This window comes from Candoia aspera, chromosome 1 (assembly GCF_035149785.1).
Source record: "Candoia aspera isolate rCanAsp1 chromosome 1, rCanAsp1.hap2, whole genome shotgun sequence".
Classification (NCBI taxonomy): Eukaryota; Metazoa; Chordata; class Lepidosauria; order Squamata; family Boidae; genus Candoia; species Candoia aspera.
In genome coordinates this window covers 207,308,889-207,330,083 of record NC_086153.1, presented here as the reverse complement: position 1 = coordinate 207,330,083, position 21,195 = coordinate 207,308,889, and the positions used below count along the sequence as shown (strand labels likewise).

The 21,195-nt window shown below is 37.5% G+C and overlaps 1 protein-coding gene and 1 long non-coding RNA gene across 2 annotated transcripts in view; both read right to left on the bottom strand.

The window, feature by feature from the left end:
* Positions 1-14,484, bottom strand: part of GTDC1 (glycosyltransferase like domain containing 1) — a 238,027-nt gene extending 223,543 nt beyond the window's left edge. The window contains exon 1 of the mRNA XM_063318392.1: positions 14,298-14,484. The gene's annotated coding sequence lies outside the window, so the exon portion shown is untranslated. The remainder of the gene's footprint in view (positions 1-14,297) is intronic.
* Positions 5,090-6,488, bottom strand: LOC134489600 (uncharacterized). The gene is made up of 2 exons (XR_010067153.1): positions 6,408-6,488; positions 5,090-5,266 (listed from the first exon to the last, which is right to left on the bottom strand). It is a non-coding gene; the product is annotated as an uncharacterized LOC134489600 (long non-coding RNA).
* Positions 14,485-21,195: the final 6,711 nt, after the last annotated feature.

Sequence of the window (21,195 nt, the reverse complement as noted above, 5' to 3'; positions counted from 1 at the left end):
GGAAGTCTAGAGCTTTTCATCACAGCCAGCCATGAAAAAACTACAATAAGCAACTAAACGAGGAGGAAAACATTCCAAGACAATAGTTTATATGAATCAGCTCTTTGTCCTTGTGGCCTGCTCATCTGGTTGCCAATCACTGAATTTGCTAGGAGCAATGAATTCTGTACTCATAAATGTCCTTTACATGAAAGATGTAGCATATATGTCATACCTTATTGCTATGACTGTTTCAGTAACAGCTGTTTGTTCAAGGGATTCCATAACCTAGAAATATCATCAGTTGCAAAAAGCAGACAAACCTGAACCTCAGGGAAAATTCAGTGACACATTATCAAGGCTAAACAAATCCCAAAACAATCAAAATTTGCAAATAATGTTTAAAAAGGGATATGCTTTTGTTAATTTAATCACATACTTTTAATGAGAAAGAAAATAGGTAGGTAAGTAGATATGCTCCATACCACACTAGTAAGATATTTCCCTCCCTCAAAGCACCACTACTTTTAATATGCCTATATAAAGTAATGAAGGTGTAATTCATCAAGGGGCTTGATGCTTATATTCATTTTGTGGGACACTGTGACATCAGAGTTTATTTCAGTGATGCACTTGTGTCATTTCTGACACTTCTTCAGTACTTCCAGCAGCTGGAATGGCTCCTGCATATTCATAGCTTATTCACAGAAGTCTCTCTCTCTTGGATTTATTTATCAAATGTATATATCAAAAAAGACCCCTGAAGTAACATGAAGTGAAAGCATCATGGCAACTTTGTTTTGCTTTTTAGAAGCAGGGTACCCTGTTCCCAAGGTGAGTCAGAGATTTGACTTGCTAAATTTCCCTCCTAGGCAAGCAACACCCAGCTAGGTTAAAGGAATATACATGAAAATATTATTTCCAGCACTTGGATCATCTCCAATAGATGTATATCTCAGGCTTCAAACCTCCACCAAGAACTTCTGAGTAAACTACTGCTCCCAAGAACCCTGTCTCTACAATTGTACACTTGTATGTCTTTCAGTCCTTCAGCTCTCAGTCCCTTAACATCATTGCTCTTATGGACTTGTGAAGTGTTTCAAGGTCCTCTAATCAGGAATTGGGGCTGTTACTCAACAGCGAGTTTTTAACCAGTTGTCCTGCTTAGACCCTGGCCCCATCAGTCCTCAAGGCCTCCCTGGTTCCTCTTCATCCTCTGAGGCTCTCAGTAAGGCCACGTTTCAGAGGATCATGTTGTTTCACAAAGCAGTTTTGAAGCCCTGCTTAGCTCAAAACACTGGTAAAGCAAAGCACCTCTTCAAAGCTTCATACAACATTACTGAATATAGAAGACCGGTCTCTATTACCTTCAAAAATATATCAGTATTTCTTTAAAATGAAAACAGCTGTGTTTCCAAAATTCTGAGAATGTTTTTCATTAAATTACAATGCATACAACTGGGATGTATAGTAGAACCACTACTAGAAAATGAGATGAGGAAGTAGTGGAAGTTAACTATATAAAGTACTCCTTTAAGACCAAGTGTGATAAATTATTTTGGTCTGCATAGTGACATGCTGTCAAGGGGAATGTTAAAATAAAATCAAGCGAAGAACTGGTGGCAGAGGGATATAGTTGCCAATGGTTCTCTTATTTATAATGATTAGGAAGATTTAAAGTAGACAAGATAATTTATGGTTTTGAACACTGAGATACTGACTTTGAAATAGAATTGTGTACAAATGAACATGTAATTCCTAAAATGTATAAATGTTTATTGAAATTTGAAACAGAAAGTGAAAGGATGTATGATAAAGTGGGCTAAAACTTTTGCTTATAATATACAGAAGGAACAATGGGAAAATATGTGACTGAAAGGCCTGAAATTTATACTATGTTACAATCTTAAAGATATTTTTTTATAAAATGATGTACCATTGGTATATGTCACCAGAAACATTGTCTAGAATGCATAAAGGAATGCATAAAATTCAAATTTATGTTGGAAATGTGAACAAGAAGGGACACTTTATCATGTTTGGTGGACATGTAAAAAAACGTAGAAAATTCTGGATTCAAATACATAAACTAATTCAGATTAGTTTTGAAGATTAACATACAATTGAAACCAGAGGTTTTTCTTTTGGGATTGATGGACAAACAGTTGGGAAAAAAGTCATGGTACTTTGTTTTTGTACATGATAACTGCAGTGAGATTATTGTATGCACAAAGATGAAAAGATTCAGCACTACCCACAATGGAGGAATGATTGGTAAAAATGATGGAACTTGCTGAGATGGCAAGCCTTAGAATATTAGGAAAGAAGTTTTGAAATTAGTCTCTTCCTTGTGATGTCAGGTTCATACTTAGAGCAAGTTTTCTTCCAATTGCATTTTACAAAGCAATTGCCCAACAATCCATCGCTGTACAGTTCAATCTACTGCCTCAGGATTTCCCCATCTACTATGGATGTAAACTTAGTAAAAGACTGTGAATACAAAATGGTTGCCTAGTGGACCTTTTCCATTGTTGTTTCTGCTAGGCCTATTTCCATTCACACCAACTGGAAAATTTATTTTTGCCATCTCTAACCTTTATTTAGGACTTAAATATTTCATAATTCAGCTGAAGTTGCTAAGTTTAGTCGTTCTTACTCAAAGCTCCTTAAGTGCAACTAATAAGAGCAATCAGTTTTACCTACATTAGGAAAAGATAAGGCATGAAGAGGTAGCTGGATTATAATCTGTTCAGATCAGCCTGGCAGGAAGAACAGGAGTTCTCTAGTTAATGAATGAATGAATACTGGATGCACATAAACCCAATTCTCATACTAAAACAATTTGATAATGGACATCTTGGACATTTTCATACACTGTCATCTGAACAGAAACCTAGTTAATTTCAAAAGACACAAAATTATCCCTCTACTGTATTCAGTCCCAGAATCCCCCTTGATGCTAAGGCTATCAGAAAATATTTATTTATTTGATTTTTATCCTGCCTTTATTATTTTTATAAATAATGCAAGGTGGTAAACATACCTAATACTCCTTCCTCCTCCTATTTTCCCCACAACAACAAACCTGTGAGGTGGGCTGGGCTGAGAGAGACTGACTGGCCCAAGGTCACCCAACTGGCTTTCATGCCAAAGGCGGGACTAGAACTCAACAATCTCCTGCTTTCTAGCCCATTGCTTTAACCACTAGACCAAACTGGCTCTAAATATAACTCATTTCCAACCAATGTTTTTCCTCTTTTATACGGAATTTTTCACACACTTTCAATAAGTTTTAGCTTTGCTATATAAAAAAACAGCAACTAATTTCTCAGAACTCTTGAAAAACTTGACAAAAGAAATGCTTCTATAGTCAACACTGGGAGTTTCAGGACAGATGGACAAACTTCAAGTCATAGAAAACATTACCAAAACTATATTTGAAGAAAGATGTGAAAGTGCCCTGGGTAAGACTATCCTACACTGCTAAGGAACGCTGAAGAGGGATGAAATAATGTGTCTGTGTTAAACAGAGCTGATTCTAGTCTTCTCTTGTTTACGTGCCCAATAATTTCTTGTACTGATTATTCATGTTTACAAGCAAACAGAAGACAATCCCTCAATAGATCATCTGAAGAAAAAAAAAGGCTATGAATATACTCAAAAATAGTTAAGGTGCAGAATAAAACACCCCTTTGGACAGACGCAGCCCACCTGCCATTTTGTAAAAAACATAAAGAGTTCACAAGAGTAAGACAAGGATTCTGATAAAGTACCTTTTAAAAATCCACAGAACTGTAGCACTTATAATATAGCCTGTATTAATGTCTGCCTAATAGAAAACTTAACATAAAAATGTTTCATGGTGCCATTTAAATATGGCATTGTATTATTTACATACACAGGGACCATTCTGTAACATAAAACTAGAAAATAGGAATTTGCCCTAGGACATTCAAAATAAAATTTCCTTGCAAAGGATTTTATGATTTAAAGAATCACTGAAGATTTTAAATCCTAACATTAACAGGAAGTCTAGATTTGCAGTAAACAATTCCTTACCCCTTGATCATTTTTGTTGCTGCTTCTGCTTGACAATGGGCCCAAAATTATGGGAAATATATTAGAAATATCTATAACCAATTCTTTTTTGCTCAGATTTCACAGCTCAAGCATCAGTGTTTGCTGTAAGATCTCCTTCTGAGACTTCCAAAAGTAGACTATATTTTGATATTTATAAAAACAGTTGCTCATTTTATTTTACTACACTGCAAAGAACTAATTGGAAAGTGACATCAGCTTGGAAATTATTGGGAATTCAGCTAATACAAACCAAGGGAAAAAATGCTGTTCAAGTACAAAAAATAGTTCAGCTCTAAGTTTATGCATTCACACATACTGTATAAGCTTAACATATTATATTCCATGATATAGATGGAAAAATAGAGATGTGGTCAGATCCTATGTACATTTACTCAGAAAGAAAACTCGATAAATTCAAATGGGATTCGGAAGGTCGGCGGTTCGAAACCGCGCGGCGGGGTGAGCTCCCGTTGCTAGTCCCAGCTCCTGCTCACCTAGCAGTTCGAAAACATGCAAATGTGAGTAGATCAATAGGTACCGCTTCGGCGGGAAGGTAACGGCGTTCCGTGTCGTCATGCTGGCCACATGACCCGGAAGTGTCTACGGACAACGCCGGCTCTAAGGCTTAGAAACGGAGATGAGCACCACCCGCTAGAGTCGGACACGACTGGACTTTACGTCAAGGGAAACCTTTACCTTTACCTAAAGATTAGCAAGAATTTACAGCGCTTTTCAGTACAATTTGTATGAAATCTCTTATGCCATATTGGCTTTCGGTTAAAGGAAAGAAAACCAGGCAAATCTCCTATTGAATGTTGAAGGGGCAGATAACTGAGACCAAAAAATTAGTTGGTTTGGTTTAACCTTCTATCCACATCCTTTATTATTTCCTGAGAAATCAAATCAACTTGAAAAGGGAAATATTAATGGTTTTTAATATTCAGCTACTTTTTGATTTCAGCTAGGGTTTTGGATTGTTGTTGGTTAAGCACTTCTAGAAAAATAAGAACTGAAATCCTTAACACAGAGAGACACATGACATTTCTTAGTTTTTATTAGGAAATCCACAACTTGTTATCAAATAGATTGGGTTGTGTCCAGTTGTATCTGGCTACTGATAGAACATTTGTTAGTGGAAGATGCATCTGCTGTAGCCCTCACAACATCCATTGAGCTTGGAAGAGCTGAGGGACCATCTGGAACAAATCTAGGGGAAGTGAAGAAGCAGTTCAGGAAGAAGAGAACAAGGAGAAATAACATGTTATTACATGATGTTAAATGTAATAATAAAGGCAGCTTCCGCAAATCAGCCTGAAAAACTAATTGGTGTCATCTAGCCCTCTTTTTGCAGCCCTTAGAGCCCCCTCTGAAAGGTGGTGGCACTATTTGATTATTTATTAAATTTGTAAGACTGCCTAACTCCCTAACAATTCTGGGAGGCATACAATAATAAAACCATGACTAAACTTCCTTTTGAAGTAGAAAACACATTAAAACAGAGTATAAGCCCTAAAATATTAGTGTTAAAACAAATCATCAAGGCAACCCCCAAACTGCAGCCCTAACTACATTATGTGATGTAACCCCATCTGTCCCATGTCAACACTTCCAGTGGCCCTTGTTTCCAAAGGCTGATGTAGATGTATCATCTTTAAGTCTGCATAATGTTTATATCCCTGAGTGCAACAGACCCATTTACTACATCTGATAAATTAGCAATCTGGTTCTAGCTGATAAGTAAAAATAAAATACAGTTTGGGAACTGAAATCAGATAATGTGCAGGAGGAGACAACATAAGAGCACACAGCTTGTTCACACAGCATCATGTTATTATATCCTAACTAACCCCAATATATACCACACAAACTGTAGCCATGTAGGCATTACTTTATCTCTCACAGGAAAACACTTTTTTAAAAGACGTATTTATGAACTCTAACTTCTGAAAAGTTCTTGAAACTTAGTCTTGAAGTAAGCAATTTTGCTTGGTGTGTACTTCTGTGCCTACTCTATGAATTAGAATATATATTTTAATTTAAATGGAGAATATATTTTAAATATGAACATAGGGCAAATTATTAAAAGTGCATTGCAACACTGCAATACAAACTCCACCCCTTTTGTACATCTCTCACAATATCACACACAAGTATGTAAGGGGCAGAGCTTCTGTCATGATGTCAGAATGTACTTTTTGTCTTTCTGACAAAACCATGGCTTACATTAGATTCCTCTGAATACGAATATGCTGCCCTATGTCCTTAAGACACATTTGGCAAATAAAGTTATCCATTTAAAAAATAATTTCCTGAAAGAAACTGAAAGACTGAGTAATTTTCAAACATACTTTTTTCTCTATTTTGAGGCCATTTCTAGAAGAGTAATGTTCTAGATTTTGGAACTTCTGTTTCTGCCAGCAGTGTTTTGTTCTTGACAGTGCCAGACCACCAGTGGAAGAGAACTTGCTGGATGGTTCCTATAATCACTTGTAGCCTTGTTCTTCTGACTTCTCTGCTTTCAGAGTGGGGGATCCTAAAATCCGAACCACCAGACTGCATCATTAAATTTGTGATAAAAACTGACAAATATGCCATTCTTCGGTACAAACATTAGGCATATATTAAGTATACCACTTTGTAAGCATTTCTAAGTACTAGAGACTTGGTATCTAAATACTGCTATGAATTAAATATCCCATAATCTTAGAATTGAACAATTTGATTTATCCTAAACCATTTCATTTTCGTATGTCCAATTATGAAAATAATGACTGTTCAAATGCAGCCTCCTGATTTGAAGTTTTTGGAGTTAAAACATCTAACATAACCATATGTTTTATAAGACAATAGATTAAATGTAAAAGAAAGCTAACAGTTTTATGCAAAAGTGAGACTAATTTTTATAGTACTGCCAGAAACAGTTATCGCGACCATGTAACTATATGACTATAAATCATATCCAAAACAAAAGGAATTCACGACAACAGAAGCATTTTTCCCCCCTTAGTGGGGAGGAGGGAGGTTAAGTGTCAGATCAAGACAGGAAATTGTTCTTGTTAAGCTGAAAGATCATGTAATTGTTTATTTGGGAAAACTCTGATTTACCTTAAACTATGTGCAAGGTTGGAATGAGAAGGTCACCATGTATTAAATTGCAGTCCAGTAGACAACCAAGGTCAACAACAAATTTTCTGGAAGTTTTTACTAGTGAGACCTCAAGCTTTTTGTACTCACAAAATATGGTTAAGATTTTCCTTTGGGGCACCTAACTCCAGAGTATGTAAAGCAAATAAAACAAACCACACAAACCAGAGTGTGTTGAAGGATATTAATTTAAGATCTTATATGTTACTGGGTCAGAACAGCAAACCAACATTGCTTTAAATCTTCCTATAATGTTGCTGGTGGGGTCCAACAAAATCTTTGGGCTCGGAGCTGAAAACTGGGTTGGTTGGCCAAGTTCAGACATGCAGTAGGTGGCCTTGAGCAAACTGTTCTCTCTCATATTCAGTTTCTATAGGAGAAGAAATCAATATAGCTGTTATACAATAGTTGAGAAGTTAAAAGGTGGAACTGTACAAGTCAGTGCATTAACATGAAGCTGAGAAATTTTAAGGGTTCCATGCTAAAAGTTTAATATACCTCGTTTTGCCAACAAATATGAAATATATACATCCCATGCATTTAGATCTGTGTTTTCAGGATAGCACTCAAAAGATGCAGTGTTTTAAATTATGAGGCCTCAATGTAAGTCTGTTGGATATGCACACATTTATTTTTACTTTCACATCTCATCTGCAGCAATATGGTTAAGGTGTATTTTTATGACATGTGCTTTGAGATTTATCACCAACATTTCTGTATGCTGTATTGTAGTAAAGCTGTACGTCAGTACTAAAACCATATTTAGTCTTACTATGGTTTCTAGAGGCCCTATGTTAAAAATCTAGACACCAATATGAACCAGTTTCTTCCATGCTAATTTAAGTCTCCAGCCTCAAATTATGAAAAACTGTTTTGAGTAAATGGATACATTTAGGATCTTGTGAGACTATGGATATTTCCACAAAATGGCAGCCAGCGGGAATTTGTCATGACAGGAGCAGTCAATCAAAAAACATCCTTTGACCAGACGGTGAAGTAACAAGTTTCCTTTTTACTGTCCAGTGATCTGGGTTTTTCTCTCTTGGCCAGATAGGTACATTTCCAAACAAAACATTGAGCTGTAGCCACCTATACTAAAGGCCTGGGATTTGTCTTGGGAAGGAAAGCACCCACCGCATATTGAGGCCCAAAGCCACTGTTTACCCCTGATCTTAAACAATACTAGTGAAATCCTAGCTTGCAACAGTCAACATTTTTAATTTAAAAGTTACCTTGGTACACCTAGTCTGATTCATCAAAAAAGAGGGTAAGTTATTATGGAAAAAGTTAGCAGTTGAGATGGCCACTTAACCCAAACTGTCTATTCTCCCTTGCATATATCCTCTAAAATAGTTTTGCATCCAGCTGTAAATCCAATTTTAGATATCTACTAGTTCTTCTATGGGAATGTACTAAGAACTAATCCTGCCTGACTTCTAGTATTCATTTCTCTTATATACTAGAATACTATTCTCAATGATAATAATTACCAATATAAAACATCTCACATTCAGGCTGCTAGGACATTTTTAACGAACAATACTTCAGAGCATAAAATCTTCACCCTGGCTCAGTGCTACATTTTCAGGGGTTCCATTTGTCTCACCTAGACACTGCTGCTATAATCTATTTGGATCCTTTAAGTGGGAAAATAACACTTAAGACAATAAATCCATAAATAAAATTTGGATGCAAAGGATCTTCAAAACACCAGAACACCTAGACATTTCTACTCTTTTGAAAAAGACTGGGTACGTTTAAACAACTGCTCAAGTAGACACATTTTAGCATGGATGGTACTTGAAAAGAACATATGGTTGGATGTTGAACTGACTCCATCTCAGATCTATCATGGCGCAAATAGAACCAAGTTCACTCACTTTTTATTAGCATGTAGTATTTCTCACATAGGGCTGACCAACCAACAAATACACTAAGTTGTTACACGTAATATCTCCTGAAAATCAAATATGTATGAGTACAAAAAAGATTTATGATAAGGATGGGATGGATAAAATTTATTTTTAACTTTGCCCATACTTGAAAACATTAAATCATAAAAAGAGCAGAAAATAACACTTCAATAGCAATGAAAATAGTTAAAATGTTTTTAAATCAGTGATATTAAAACAGCATTTCTTAACTCTATCAACGTCTTTCCTAATCAATTACTTTTGTCTTCATAAATATCATTCTAGATGTCTAAATGTTGAATACAGATACTTAAAATGTTTGTATGTCTCCTTTATATCACATATGTATACATTTATTTTTTTTCAGATGCTTTTGTTTTCGTCATTTTTTTTCCTTTGAATTCTATATTTTTCATTTGAAAAAAATATATATAATGATTGCTCCTTCTTGGAAATGGAACCCCAGATCCTGAGTTTAGCTACCAAAAAGATCTTTCCGAATCTAATCATGCAAATTCTATATGTTGGAATAGAGTAGAGGGCCTCAAAAATTGTTCCCAGTAAACAAGAAGGCTCATATTGGAGAAACCAGTCCTCCAGTTATCCTAAAACCATTCAGGGCTTTAAATATTATTCTGAAGCATATCAACCAGGAAACAAATATGAATCCAGTGAAGCTTTTCCAACAAGACTTTGTACACAGCTCTGGACTGAGGGCTAATGACCTCATGAATAGTATAAATAGGACCAGTAGTATTAACTCAAAAATATGGTAGGCTACAAGATGTCTACCAAAAACAGGACTATCTTATACCAAAGGTCATTGGCTGAAACTTTTGGCAGTAACTCTAGCTTCTTTTCCTGGATATAACCAGCTTAACATTCATTTCTTTTAAAATCTAATTTTAAAATATGACATTCTAAACTACTGTAGATTTCTAATCAATGACTCTGTAACTATTATGGTTAAATTAAAAGAAGTCATTAACCGTTTTAGTTTTATGATTCAAATTATTAAAATATCCCCAAATAAGGAAAACTTAAAAAATATATATATCTACACAAGAATTTTCATCAGCATCAATAATGTCCGGCCTGGATATAAGACAGTTAAAAATTTAAATTGAATTGGGATGGAACATAAATCTAAGATAAACATTTCTATCTGAATTTGTTCACATCATGTTTTTCAAAACTAGCTAAGATTATACTGACATGTGAAAATATACTTTCTCCTCCTAACAGCTTTTTTTATCAAGCTTAAGTTTCTGAGAAAAGAAATGTACATTAGAAAAAGGAGTCGGGAGAATTTATTCCACTTCATGTCTTGAAAGCTGTAATTAAAATTCAATATTGCACGTTACATATGGGTTCTTATTTGAAACTCCTGTCATGACTAAAGCTTAAGGTTAAGGTTAGCCAGTTTAATAGAGCCCAATAAAACAGCTCTATTGAATTATACCAAGCCACTGTAATACACCAAGCTGAAATCTGCTTCTCTTTTATTCCTGACCACTGTACTAAGATTTAAACCAACAACGTGTGGTTAGCATCCAAGAACTATTTATGCGTAGTATAGAAACTTTCAAAAGCCACCCCTCTTCCCTCAAAGAAAGTGCATACATTTACACCTCAAGTATTTCCCTCCAGTCTGCTATTCCTATTGTCACAGTGTTATGTGCTAACAGATCTGCATGCACTTGCCAAGTATCACTCACTTGAAACTGAAACACTCCCCACAATATGGATTCATTTTAAGAGGGTTTTTTTTATTATTTAGTGTCGGTCTCCTATCCATAAAAGATTTTATGTGCATCCCTAAATGCAAGAATCTCAGGTTTTTTATAATTTAATCCATTCTTGTTTATACAGCAAGATAACTTTGTAATACACTTACAGATACATATAAACAACATAATTGTAAGTTCTACTTTACAAATATTAAATAAACCTTAATAATGTGTGTTTATTTGTAATGTAATAATTACCATATGCCTTAAGCATGGGTTGGGCATTCCCATAGCTCTTTTTATGCCTAGCTGCTCCAGCACATCAAATAACTTTCCTGAACATCAGCAGAAAACTTCACCAGCTTCAAGTCTTTTGCTTACCCTTTCCTAAAATTAACAAACTGAACTTCACATCAATTAACAAGTAATGTATGTGTTAAGATGGGGGGGGGGGGAGATCAAAGACACGAATGAGTACCTGTTTCCCAAAATGAATTCTAAGGCCAAAGCCATGTAACCATTATATTTACAATACATGACTTAAGATTGGTTATTAGTCTTGATTCCAGAAAACGTAACACGATAGCATATTTATACTCTACTATTTTCCCACACTTCCTTTTGCTTTAGAGAAATCAATCTATAGATGAAAGTCATTAGACTTCTCAGTACACCCAAGCTGGAATAATATTCAGACTTCCATTAAAAACAAAACAAAACAAAAACCCTACAAATTTTCAAATATAAATAAGACCTTATTCATACAAATCTCCAAAAAATAGTGTAGCTGCAGCTATCATACCTCGGCTGCAAAAATCCCGACAAACACTAAATGGTGGCAAGAATACTGAAAATTCTCTTCCTTACATCTAGTTGTCCCAGAATTTTGCAGACCAAATAAGATAGCCCTAAGTTCAGACTGACTGGCACATTTCAAGCAGTTTTCCAGGAATGCATCGATGGGCAATTGTTACAATTCTATTCCTACCTACACACATATTAAGATATTAAAGGGCCCAGATTTATACTGAAATATATTTCCTTTTGGATCTACATCCACTTTTAATTCTCACTCTAAGGGTAATTTCTTTCATGTCTTAGGATGCATGACAGAAGGGCAATTCTTATCTTTATTTCAAAATAATGTGTACAAATTTCAGAAATCCTGAAGGGACAAGCCTGAATTTTCTTTGTATTTTTTAAAAAGTATATATAATAATATATCTGCCACTCCCTTCACAAAAAGTAGCATGGGAGACAACATAAAAGCCCTGAATCAGAAACAATTGAGCTGAGAATTAGCACATCACAACAGTTGATTTTATTATCTATTAACTTTAAGCTTTTAAGTTAAACTGCTCATGCACAGATCTACTTCACAATACATCTTTATTGGCTTTATTGTATTGCTAAATATGTACTGAGTTGCAAATCAGCAAAATATTTCACCATTTGCAAAAAGCTGAATTTGTTCATCCCTCCAACCAAAACACACTGGGGCAGAGTTAGGGTTCTGCAAGAGGTCACTAGGGGTTCCCTGGGAGATCACGGTTTATTAAAAAAATTATTTCAAATTTGGACTTCACATTAAAGAGGTAAGTTTCATTATTTAGCTTTAGTTTAAGAACATTGTAATGCATATATACAGGCCTTCATATGAAACAAATGGAATAATTTTCTAACTTCTGGCCTGTCTTTGAGCCTGATTGTGTAGGGGTTCCCCAAGGCCTGAAAAATATTTCAAGGGTTCCTCCAAGGTCAAAAGGTTGAGAAAGGCTGCATTGGAGTCTGCCATTTGAAAATAGTCATTTTACAGAACTGCACATCACCACTCCACTACTCTCAGCAGCTATGCAGAGACTATGGCTGGATCACACATCATACTAAACTATAAAGTGGAATTTGGTTTTGACTTAAAAAGTTTCAATAAACCAACTGTGGTTTATTCAACGAACCAGGGATCAGCAAACTATAGCTAAGAAATATACACCAATTCCAGCCTTGATAATGCTCTATGTTGTACCTTTTCTGAACAAGCAGTTTCTCCCATGACCCTCCCACACCCTCTACATTTCTGCCCTGCATACAGGCCATAAAAGTTAAAGGCCCCTGTCCTGCTTCAACAAATGGAGAAATTATCACTGTCAGTACTAAAATAAGTGATGATTCCATATAAATTAGAAAGCCACAACATGCAATGGGCCTGATCAGAAAGGTAGATTTAAGAGTGCTTCAAAGAGTAACCTCTCTTGTATCAGCTCAGCATGTGTAACCATCTAGGCCAATCCTGCCCCTCCTCTAGTTCAGCCTTCTCCAGCCTGTGCCCTTTCTGGATGGCTATACAATTCCCAGCCACAAAAACCCAGCACAGTAGCTGGGAATGATCGGAGCTATTGTCCAACAAATCTAGAGGGCGCCAGTTTGAGGAAGGCTGATCTTAGCATCTTCAAATGCTAGTGCCCGTTGATGAATCTTCTAACTGGAGATGCCAGAGAATAACCCTGAGCTCCACCACTGAACTACCGCGGCATTCGTATTACTTTCCCTTGCCTAGTTAGCGTAGGGAAGAGAGGGTTTACTCAACAGCCTAAGTAACCTTTGATAGGAAAGCAGCGGGTCTATTCTGCCTATTAAAAGATTCCCGGTGCTTCCGCGGTGCTTTTGTTTCAAAACGAGCCACTTAAATTCGCACCCTCTGACTTGTAAAAACGCGCGCGTGTGGGTCTGCGCGGTGGTGGCATTTAGCAATGAAGGAAAGGCCCTCTACACTTGAGCAGGAGAACTCTCTCCCACAGTATCTCTTCGCCTGGGCCCAGGCGCTAATTGGAGAATCTCAGGGCGCTCAGTCAAGCCCCACTTAAGAGGACGTCAAAATGGGGGAAAGGAAAGCCCGCCAAGGAGGAGAGGCTTGCCTAGAAGAGCCCAAGCGTTCCTGCGGCCTGGGATGCCATGCCAGAAGCCGCTGGGCCAGGGAAGAAAAAGAAGCCGTACAGGCTGACGATCCGGACCTCTACAGGGCTTAACAGAAGACCCCCCCTCAAAAAATGCTTCTCCCCCTGCAAAATGTATATTCTCTGTCTTTCACACGCAGCCGCCGGCGCGTTCGGCGATCGCCTCTCGGCTCTCCCACAGAACTAAAGGCGGCACCCGGCAGCATTTCGCCTCCGCTTTCTCGCTGCCTTGCAAAGAAAAATCGGCTCATTCCAGCCGCCCTCCCGCTTCGTCCAGCCTTCTGTTCTGGAGAGGGGACGCCGGGGCGAGCAGGCAGGCAGGCAGGCTGGCTGGCTGGCTAACTAGCCAGCTAGGCCCTCTGATTTCCCCTCCTCTTCGCCTGCCTGCTCTTCCGACCTGCGGCCCCGAGTTGGCAAGCGCACACAAAGCTTTCCCCTTCCCACCCAGCTTGGCTCTTGCGCGGCCCTGGCTCGTTACCCCACCCAGAGGGGAAACTCACCTCCTCCTTGTTGGTCCCTCCTGGAGGCCGGCAGGAGCAACGCGCTGACTTCCCGGCTCCTCCCTCTCGCTCTCCGCCCCGACGCGGAAGGAAGAGCCCAGCGCAGCAGCTCCGCTTCTCCCTCTCGCACGCGCCGCGCCTGTTCGGGGCAGTGCGTCCTGTCGGGGCTTCCTTTGCCTGCCCTGTTTCCAGGTTCATTCCCCCTCCTTGTTCTCGCCCTCCCCCAAAGGTTGGTAAAATAGGTACCTTCCTTCTCCGATTCTCGTACAGCTGGGCTGTACGAGAATCCACGTAAACGCACATAGTATTTTTAGCTTTTAGAAGAGGGGGGGAGCTAATTCATTTGGAGAGGAAGTCGCGTCCCTCAGACAAAACGGCAATTTTTAAGTCGCGATGTTTTAGTGTGCTGAATTTCTCAGCTGTGTAGATATAATCGCAGCTCGAATTTACACTGGTCGATCACTCTTTTGAGTTATTATGAAATAACTCGATATTAATGCATAGTTACAGATTCTCAGTGCAAAACGTCCTTGAATATCTAGATTATCTTTTCAGTGTTGGTTTCCAAAATTCTTAATTCACATTCATAATTTTGCTCTCTTGAGGGAGGCTGGATAGCATCGGTGCAACTTACTGTGGGCTTTTACATAAATGAGAGTGGTATATACATATTATTAATAATAAATAATTGCCCTTCAAGCCTTGGCATTAAGAAAGAGACCTTACTCCAAGCTAATGTAATGTCTAAAACATATCAATCAATCAATCTTAGGTCTAGTAGGAGCTATAGTTCTAAAAAAAATTATCTATACAACTAGGTTAATAGAGCTTGTTCTATAAAATAGATACCGTATTATCCAGCCTCATTTAAACTCCATAACCAAGTACTGAAAAGCTGCCATAATATTCTATGCATGTTTCCTCAGAAACAAACATCATTTCATACGCCTTATCCACAGCCTCCTTTGTTTAGGTCTGCCTGATTAAATAACAACTATGCAACTATATTGGTTGTGTGTTTCTAAGGTTAAAACTAGATTTGGATAAAATGGAATTTAACACAACAAATAGATTAAAAGGGTCAAACTATCACAACGAGATAGGGTCAAATTATAATAAATGTAGTTAAGACTTCCCCTCCCAATGAACCTGACTATCAAAGATCTACAAAAAATCTGAAGTAAATACACAGATCGTAGTTTCTAACAACTTGAATGGCTTTTATCTGTAAACGTTTTAGTTTTGATATATTAGAGTAAGATTTCTTTCATCATATCAGTGTCCGTGTTACGGAATGTGTAAAGTTGCAAGAAATTTAGTGCACTGTATATGGGAAGAAGAGGGAGCTGTTGGATGAAAGAAAGCATTATCAGCATAGTAATAAACTGCCAAATTGGACATGAACATAAAGACTCAGTGAATTGCATGTCTCTGCAGAGCTTTATATTGTCTCCAGTTCCAATTCATCATTTAAAATCATGCTGCCAACCATCACCATTTTACTCTGAATTTCAGTAGTGCAACCCTGCAAGGCGTTGAAGGCGACAAAATTAGGTTCAGAAGCCCCATGTGGCCTACAGGTTGCCCACCTCTGCAATAAGAGATGAATCAGCCTATAAAGAATTCAGATCAATACAACTGTAACGAGGAACGTGCATTGCTTGCCACTGCTAACAGAGGTAGCCACCTTCCCTTTACTGTACTGATGGTATTCAGCCAGTTATATTTTTCAAGGCAATTCCAAGAACAATCAATCAGTGCAGTGGTGAGGCATGCAATAAATGCAGCTGCTAGGTGGATTTTTTCTCAGGGCTACCATTTTTAAAATTGGGCAGCTATAACTCCTGTGCTTAGATGTTATCCCAGGCTATTCCTGTCTGCTGCCATAGCAAGAAAAAGGTTGTTTACCAGCCCTCCGACTGCCGGCTACAAATCTTGTTCCCAGAAAGCACATCTGAATATATATCCTAAAGTTTGGGAAATTTAGCCTTGAAGATGTCACAAGTCCTGTGACATATGTGCAAGGGGCCACAAGTCTTTTTGGCAGCAGCATGAATGACCTCGCCATTGCCAAATTTTTCATTTTTGGAAGGTATGTGCCTGTTCTCTCTAGCAGCTCAACCCACATAGAACTCCAGTGTTTCCTGTTTACTTTTGATGAAGTGGGATATAGTATGTGAAAGCATGATATACCAGAATCGATTTGTTGGTCTTTTTGGTGTCACAAAGCCCTTTGTGAATTATAGAAAATAATGTTCTGATGAGTAATACACATCAAAGATGCAATTGTGTTTACTGCAAAAATAGAATATTCATAGTGACATCTCTGTTTTGTTATTTCATTAAAGCCATTCAAAACTATTTGGAAACTGCTATTTTCACAATATCTGTTTTGGATTATGCCGGTCTTACTGTGACATACGAAAATAGAATTGTTATCAAAGCTATTCTACGTATTTTTCTGTTTCAGTCTAAGGAAGAACGTTGATTTAAAAAAAAAAAAAACCTTTCTCATGATCATGTTCTTCTGTTCTTTTTGAAGTGGAAATGCAAAACTAAGACTGGGATTTCCTACAGCTTTTTAAGTCAATGCAGGAAACATGTAATAAACATATGAGAAGAATGACCATTTGTTAATAATTGTCCTTTATTGATCACTTGTGAGTTAATTCATCCTAAGACTTGTATGTTTTCTTTACTTGGAGTGGAAAATATGTGTAGCTCAGAGTTGACTTGTTGGGTTCTTGGTGTTACTTGGTTTAGTTAAAATAAAGAGGAATACTTACTAGCATTTCTCTGAATCTGTAACAAAACTTTCCAAAGGTAAAATATTATTCTGGCTGTTTTACACTTCAGAATATCCTGTAATTTGGCCATATATCTTCACATTTCTATTGCTAAACATAATATGGACTAAATCTCAGTAAAATTATAATCAATTTTTCTTTTTGTTTTATGAGAGATGTTCATATTTTTTCCCCAATTTAAAGCACCTCCTGCCTTATTTTGAGAGAACTAATAGCTGCAGCTCCCATGAAAATTCAACTTTGGGCATTTAAGAGAGAACTGTTTGTGGCCACAAGCGTCTCTTGACCTACTGTGAATAAAATACCATTTTCTAATTGGCCATCAGGCTGGAGACAGATATTGTAACATTTTCTTTAGAATATTTTTCTACTTCTGTTAATTTGCATACCAATGAAATAAAAAGGCACTTCCTGCCAGTAATTAGCTGGACTCCTGAATTTAAAGAAAGCAAAGGGCTGCAACATTATGGTAGAGGGATGGTACCAAAGAAGCTGCAGAAAGGAGCCACTCCTCTTACACTCAAAAAATGCTTTGGGTTTTGAGTTTTAAGCTGGCAACCCTTTTCCACTATGTGACAAGGATTAACTATTTTCCTGGTCTAACAAGTTTTCTGTTAATGAGTGCTTTCAATACTTTTGTCACGGCAATCACCGGATCTGTTCTAAATCCAGCTAGGCTGCTCTGGAGATGGGCGATTGTTCTCTCCTAAATAGGAGAAGTATAGGTATTCATGAATTCCATAGCCTAATGTAGGATGTGGGCAATTTCAGCCAGAACAAGGCAACCAAAACTTGAGGTTCTAAGTCACATATCTAGAGTACGAAGGGCTGTGCAATCAGGCCTCCTCTGACTTGCTTTCCTTTTTTGTTTTGTCTGCTTGCCATTCCCAGTTAATAGCATCTGCTTTGAGGCTATGTAGTATAATGACAAAAGAATCACCACCCCAATTTGGAGTCTGTTTGAGTGTGCTTCTTGAGCTATTAGAAGTTAGAAACCATTGGTCAGCTTTTCCCAAATTTGGTGAGCTCCAGGATGCCCAGCTAGCCTGATTGGTTTAGAGGGCACCAGGACAGGAAGGCTTCCCTTGGACTGCGTAGCATTCTGGATTCAGTTAAATGTCTTTATGAGTATACCTTGAAACCATAGTTGACTCAGAGTGAAATTCAATTAAAGCATGTGGGATTTTTCCAAGAAAGGGATGATAGTACATGCTTCTATGAGAAAAAAAAATATTCTGGGTCATAGGATTTTGTAATTACATATGGATCAGATATAAAGCTCCATTTAGGATAGGGATGGATAACATTCCAGGGTTTGGTGGTTGTAAATCAGCTCCTCTGCCTTCGAGAAACTTGCAAGAGACTGTCTAGACTGGAGTCTGCCATTTGAAAACAGTTATTTTATAGAACTGCACATCACCATTCTGGATTGGCAGAGCTGATTTTTTTTTCCTAGATTTTTTTTTTTTTTCCCCCAGAGAGAGGGGTGTTGAGGACGAGAGCAAGAGCAAGAAGTCTTTGGAGCAAAATTTGGTGGATTGCCCCCCTCCTCACAATCATCAAACTATGCTAAACTGGACAAAAGTTGGACTGAGAAAATATGTATTTTGACCAATATTTAAAGGGTATTATAGAGTGGGGTGCTTTGAGAGGAGGTTGGCATTGGAATGGGAAGATTCCAAGAAGCCTCCTGTTTCCATTTTCACCCCTAATTTTGGGAGGAAGAAAAAAACACACCAAAAGTTAGCCATTTTTCACTGAAATTGGGTAGCACAATCTTGAGATGCTTGGGGGGCACATGACTTTCATGGCTTGTCCACTCTTCCTCTGATATAAAAGAATATAATTTCTTACCAGATATAAATATAATTGATCATAAAATATATGAACTTAAGATCCAAGTGGGTAATAATACTCACTAGGATTTACCCAATGTTTCAGAGCAATATTGTATTGGAAAGTATTTCTGAAAAGATGAGTATGAACGTTGTTGGGTTAATTGTAGGTCTCACTACCTATGCAGCTTCTATGTTCATTATGCAGCCACATTAATGGAGGTTGGCTATCTTATACAAATAACTGCATTGTGAGTAGGATTGAGGTCACAGCTAGATCTATTTTATAGCACTTGCGTGTGGGAAAGGAATTTAGGAAGCTCAGAGTCTCACAGAAGTACTTCCTGTTCCTTAAAATTGTTAACGACAATTATGAAGGTTGTTTTATAGATCCATAACATGTTAAGACACATGAAAATGCTTATATTCTGTGTAGTAGTGAAGGTTGGAGAGAATAGTTAATCTTTTAACATTAACTTCCAATTTGCAATTTCATTCAATAGTATATCCTTACTTAGCCAAGGCAGACTGAGCTGCTGACTATTTGATCTACTAATTTGTCATAGGTAATCAGTGCTGGATATTTGGAGGAACATTTCTGCAAAATAAAAAGCAACTATGTAGCTGCTTTTTTATCATGTGTATGTGAGAGAGAAAATGTGTATACAGTATATTCAGTAGATACAAATACATGTGCTCAATTTCTATTAGGAATCTCAGAGAATAATGATGCATTGAAGGATAAGACATCCCAGTACAGTAAAACCTCAATTTAATGGACAAATGGGGTGGGGGGGAAGGAGTGTCTATTAAAACTAAAAGTCCATTAAATGGCAAATGTGATTTTTCAGTCCCTCAGAACTCTTACACTCTTAAATGAGAAAATCATCATTACTTATTGTAACTCATATATTCAATAAATTTCAATTAGAAAACCGACTTTATTTAACCTCATGAATAGATTTGAAGGAAGTGTCCAATTTTAACTGAGTCTTGGAAATATGTTGCTTTTGTATGATTATCTCCTGAATGACATGTAAGTGCAGCAATAACACCAAGGTTCACAGTCAGAGGAGGAGTCAATACCAACTGGGGGACTGGCAGGTCTTCCTCTCCTTGCCACGTTTCTCTTCCATACCCAATCTCACTTTCTGCCATAATTTAGTAGAAGGATTATCTTCATCCTCCTCTAACCAATGAAAAACAATTGTTTTTTGACAGTTTGCTTTATGGGTCAATAGTAGACACTGACTTCAGATCCGTCAAACTGGAAGTCCACATCCATGTTATAAAGCACTTTTTTTCCAGCCATTTGCAAACTTTGAAATTTTGACTGCTTTCCAAGTTGCAGGAAAGTTGAAGATTGCTGACATCTGTTTTTAAGGTTTTGTAATGTACATTGCCCTCTTGTGTCTTCCTTTATCAGATTCATTCTCCAGTGTAACTATCATTTCATCCCAAAATCTCTTCCTAAAAGTCTTTCAGTTGCCAAAATGACTACTTGGTCCATGGGCTGCATGGTAAATGTTATATTTTTTTTAGCAAAAACATGGACTCAAGCTTTCTATGTTCTGTGTACTTTTTTTCTGGTAGATGAGCAGGAGCACTGTCAAGAGTTAAGGTATTATGATCAGCTCATTTTGATATCTTCTGACTTTGGGAATACTGTAAACTGACTGAAGAACCAGTCTTGTAAAAGTGTTGATGTACACCATGCCGTCTGTGAATTATAATATTCACAGTTGATGTGTGATGCCTTTTGACACTCTTGGACAATGCTACTTGCCAACTATGACTATTTTAATCTTTGCAACCCATCAGCGTTTGCACAAAGTATAGTCGAGATCCTCTCTATGCCAGTCTTTTGCCCTGTTCTTCCTGTTTCATGCTCAAAAGCCTGAATGCTCTTGGGAATTGAGTGCCAGAACAAACCAGTCTTGTTGGCACTATAAATTTGTGACAGTATGAGGCATTCGTCATTGATTAGTTTATGTAGACTTCCTGAATGGTTCTGTCTTCTTTGGCACATTCAAAGCTTTATTGAAGATCTATTTGTTAGCAGTTCCATGGTATTTAGACAGTTGCCACCACCATTCATCACTGGCTTTGAAACTTAGGTTCATGAGGTTACCAGGTATTACCTGCTGATCTTAGTTCTGTTCTACATACATAACATCACAAGAACATTGCTGAAGGAACTACTTCATTGCTACTGCATCAAGTGCTGTTCCTGCACCATTCTCTGTTCAGTTGCCC